Below are 5,362 nucleotides of genomic sequence, written 5' to 3' on the forward strand. Positions count from 1 at the left end.
GCAGACTTAGATGATTTTTGTAATCCATGCTCTCTTTAAAATGAGGCTTTGGGAGAAGAATAAGATAAGTGTGAGTTTTGCATTTTGTGTCCAGAACATGATGTGATGAAAAGAATATATGGAGCAGGTGACATGTGTATTTCTTCCACCATTTCTGGGAGCATGTTTTGAAACCCTATCATTTAGAGTTTGGGGATAAAAATAGGTGTACCCTGGGTTTATGTATATAGAGATGATGCATGAATAGACCATATGGTGAATAAAGAATATAACAGGTTACTATTTTAAATAATGGATTGAATTGATATTTTAAAAAATACATGAAATCTGGTATTCACATACAAACATTCAATCCAAGTAGTTATACATGTAGTGGTAATATTAGGGTTACTAATTATAACAAACTGTGTTTGAGTTTTGCTTCTAAAATGATGATGGAATTCAAAAGTTATGTGATATAACAGAAATCTCATTAAAAAGCAAGTAAAGCAACATGGAGAAATACATGGGATCTGATACAGGGAGTGAATGAAAGTGAATCATATGGATATCAATTTGTGAATTGTGGATGAAATGATACATCCTATGATGTATATATACTGAAGAAATAGGAATATAACAATTTTGAATAAAAATTTAATTCAAAATACACATCATGTCCCATATGAATATACTTTCATTGATGTTAAACTGTGTCACTTACCATAGAAATATTAGGGTTAGTACTCAATAGTCACTGAAGTTCATTTTGAGTATTCTGAAATGAATATGTATGTCAAGACAATGAAATTTTTCGAAAAATATCTCCTGAGAAGTTGATTATAAATCCACACAGATGGACATGAAAGAATCAAGGTAGTATAAGTATATGACATATATAGTTCATGTTTGCAAATTCATTCTATATATATGTATATATATATTTAATATATTAAAATGTAATAGTATGTAAGCCAATCGAAATTCATAAGGGGATATATATCCTTCACATATGTACCCAAAATATTCATTTTCCTCTACTTTTTTTATGTCTAAACTTGTTGAAGTATAAAGCTCACCACAGCTTGAATTTTCAGTTACCTCAGTGTATTGGGGCAGTGATCTCTTCATAAAATTTGTATTTACCAAAGTGAGGGTACTCGCAAAAATATACCTGTGATGGCAGTAGGATTATATACATGTATATAAAAATATACATTGTGACCCAGGCGACAGAGACAGAAAGTCAGGAAGTTACAAAATTGTTACTTTTGAAAATTCTTGGAGAAGTAAAATGAGAAAAATGTGTCACAGATTTTATAATATGTATCTCTGATGAAGCAAAAGGCAAGTCCAAGTATACACCATGACTCCTATCAAATGCCTCTACTTCTATTCCTTTAGGATTATTTTGATCAATGTTAGGATAAGTAGTCAGAGCCTAGAAGGTTATGGGTTAGTGTCAGAGATTCAATATTTCAAATGGCAAAACGGAAAATGAGTCTAATACATATGGGAACACGTGACACAAAAAATCTTCCACTGTCATCCACCACAATGCCTGGACATTACTATCACCCTAAAGAAGACACAATGAGAGGAGAAGAGGAAAAAATCTGTGAATACATATCTGGAATTGTAAATTCGGAGGAGCTCACAAACTTGGGTGTGGCAGAAGAGATCCCAAAAGTAGAGGACAGGGTAAACATTCCACAAACATGGAACTTTGCTGGCCTAATGACTTCTTGACTATCTGCCTCTGACATTCGTACACTCAAAATATACCTTTGTGTTTTAGCTTCCTTTGTAGTGAGATCATAAAAGCTTGGACTGAGTCTTTGGGAACGGGAGGACATGGGTTCATATTTTCCAATAGGAATAGGAGGCAGCAGAGCTGAATCCTCTCTTTACAGGTAACTGTGGCCGTTGGGGTATGAATCTCTCCCTGGGTGGATCTCACCACCCAGTTCTAATGGCATCTATTACAGCTTCCCTGGAAAATTGGTGTTTGTTTTTGAAATACAAAAAGGCCAACCAGTACACAGTGCTGGAGAAAGCTCTGTCACGTGGGGTGAGTCAGGGTCTGAAGGCAAAAACACAAACTGGGCTGCTACTCCATATATCTTTCCCACTTGAGCATAGCAACTTTTTCTGAGCATGGCACCAAATCCTCTGCCCACAACAACATGCCTTTATATTTTCGGGTCTCCTGGCTGCACCTTGTCAGTCACAGGTCATTTGGAAGCCAGTGACAGAACCACAGGGGCCCACCACAGATGTTGGATCAACACCTGCACTCCATTGCTCCAGGCCCAGTTCCCTGCTGGCTCCTACTCACTGGCATCTCTGTTCTTCACCATGGTCATGAATTCCACTCAGTCAAAAATGGCACTCGGTGGTTCAGTCATGATGAGCAACAGGAGATCTAAAGGTTCTCCAGGGATTTCGGGTCATGGGATTCTCAAAAAGTTCATGGTATTGGCCTAGCCATATTTCAAGAATGAAGAAGTTGACACTGTGGGTTTTGATTCATTCAGGAGCCATTAAGTGTTGAGAAATCTCCTTTCAGTAAAAGCTCTGGAGATCGCATGCAGGCAAACTTCCCAAGGAGTGGCAAAAGGTCACGGGAATCCAGGCCCATTGGGGTCTAAAATATGAGGTTACTGTGAGTTTGGCTCTCAACTATAGCTGAAAATGCTTTCACAGCAAAATCATGTAAAATCCTGGTGAGATTCACAGAGCTGTGGAGAAAGCCACCCTCGGCCTAGATCTGAGTTTACAAAGGCCTCTCTAATGCCTGGCCTTCTAAAATCCCAACACAATTCATGACAATAGTTCTCTGAGATCAGTTCCAGAACTCAGTCTCTAATGGCATCACACCAGAGTTCAAGCTGAGGTGGACCCAGTCATCTTTTCCTACCACCACACAAAAGACCACTATTCTAACAAAAACACTCCCACATGGCCCTCATCTTCTTCCATACAGACACTCATCATAACATTCTGGCTGGGGGTTTCTATAGGGTGAGCAGTCTTAGATGGTGTGCAAAGTAAGCTCTCATGCCCATCATATGCCAAATGTCATGGTGGCCTGGACATCCTTCCTGAGAAACAGGGTAGATAAAATGGGCCTGTAGTTAATACTGCTCTGCTTCTCAAATTAGAGGACTCCTGCCTGCCCGGGGGAGATTCTTTATGTGTACTGGACTCATGAAAAAACCCAAACACCTGTGTGCTAGTTACTGGAGGGCTTGCAACAACTCATTTGACCCTGAGGATCCCTGTTCTGACTTCATAGGGGTCAGGAGCCTGACCAGAGGACAGCCAGAGACTTCATGCAATAGTACACTTCTTTTTCATTCTTTTAGATTGGAAGGGACACATGGGATTTTTCTTGAGTGTCATAGGGTGCTGAGAATGTAATTCACAGCCACACACAGGGCCAAGAGTCTGATTCAGACACAGCTTTTACAAAGCACTTTACTTCAAAGGCACAGATTAGGCCTCTTCATTTCCATTTGAAACTGTTTTCTTGAGGAGTCCCAAAGGAGTGCCCTAAGGCAAACACCTCCCTGACATTCAGGAGAACAGAAAAATAGGGAAAAAAGAAGCCTGGAGAAAAACTTATCTTTAATTGAACACTGTGGCACTGACAGCTCCTAATCATGCAACTCGGGTTACTATCTATCCAAGCAGGGATTCTCCAGAGAGATCCTTACCAGTCATGCTAATTTTTGAGTTTTCTGAGATGCTTGGCATGCTCTTCAGCAATCCAGTCCATGGCCATATCACAGAGCTTGAATGTGGTACTCATCTTGGACACAAAACCACAAACCCCTTCAGAGAGTGGCCACAATTCAGGAAGAATACAGAAACTTAGGATCTTGGTAGGTGTTGCCCATCTGCAAGGCAAGCAGCAGTTTATTCAAAAATTGGCCATGAGGAGTCCTGCAAAGATTTCCACTAGACAGGACACATTCACAGCTGCATTCTTCTCTCTACTCTCTTTAACCACAAACTCAGTGGGAGCCACTGACATAAAAAGACTCACTAGTTAACAGTCCATTTCAAACCAACAACAACAACAAAAAAATCTTTTTTCCTTCATGTTCTCCAAACATGAGACAAAACGACAAATTGAAACACACACCCACTGAGACACACAAACCACCCCTGTATTTGGTCTGCATCTATCCACTCTGTCTGCTGACTGGTGGGTGAAAATATGTTCCTAAGCAGTGGCCTGTCCTGTCTCAGCTCTGGTCTCCTTGGCCATCTTTGTGTAGTTGTCAGGAGCCAGTCATGAGTCAACACTTCTTTCTCAGGAAAGGCCCCTGTTGAGACCATTCAAGGCATTTGGCTATCCAGACATCACTAGATACCAACAAAGAATGACTCTGGCCTTGTACAGACAATCAAGTGAGCCCACTAGGAGTGGAACTGCCCCTGGATGCCTCGCCTCCTGGATCCCAAGTTCAGAGAGTTCCATCACCAAGGAAGTGAGGTGAGATCACTTCCTTCAGGGAAGTGAATGAGGTCACTGCCTTGGCAACCACTTTGTCCTAACAGTTGTGCCCAAGGGTCCCATGAGATAGAGGATGCCCCACCTTCCTGTGACATTTTCACAACACATAGAGGTCTGTATACCCTAGGAGCCCTAAATCAGCAATCCACACACACCTGATTGTGTCCATCTTCCCTGCATTGAGAAGAGAGAGGCTGATTCAGCCTCATCCCTTCATCCTGACTGGGTTCTTGGCATTGAAGATGACTTTTGACCTCACAGTTCCTACAGAGCTGCCTACATTTGCTCCAGGGATCATTGCTGCATCTACCTTTGAGCTTCTCAGCAACTGTAGGATTCCCTACATACCTGTATGGCAAGATCAACTCAGGACCTGCTTTTATGTGAAAATAGATTGAAGGAACAGAGTATGGTTAAGGGTCATATCATGTTCGATTTGGGTTAGAAGTCATTCTGCTGGATGAATACGGGTATTGGGCAACTGGGATATTTATACGAATGTAAGGTGAAATGTAAGTATGAAAATAGAAAACTAGGTAAGATCTGAAGCACACAAGTTTCTTGGACCCTTGATTTGGATACATAGTTTTGAATTATGTTCTGCAGAGATGAATCCTCTAAATCCACAGACAATGGCCTAAGATCTTGTACCTGGGACAACTGAAAGTAAAAGAGAACTTGCAGTGAAATACAGAGAGTAGGCAGGATTCCAGTGTAGGGTAAGAAAGAATAGTGAGTTTAGGATTTGGACCAAAGGCCCTGTTTGAAATCCAATGAAATTCTATTGAAGTGTAAATAGGAATGTCAGCACACATGAAGAGTCAGTCACAACAAGGCACTTGGGGAAATAGATATCAA

This window comes from Callospermophilus lateralis, unplaced genomic scaffold, assembly GCF_048772815.1.
Source record: "Callospermophilus lateralis isolate mCalLat2 unplaced genomic scaffold, mCalLat2.hap1 Scaffold_260, whole genome shotgun sequence".
NCBI lineage: Eukaryota > Metazoa > Chordata > Mammalia > Rodentia > Sciuridae > Callospermophilus > Callospermophilus lateralis.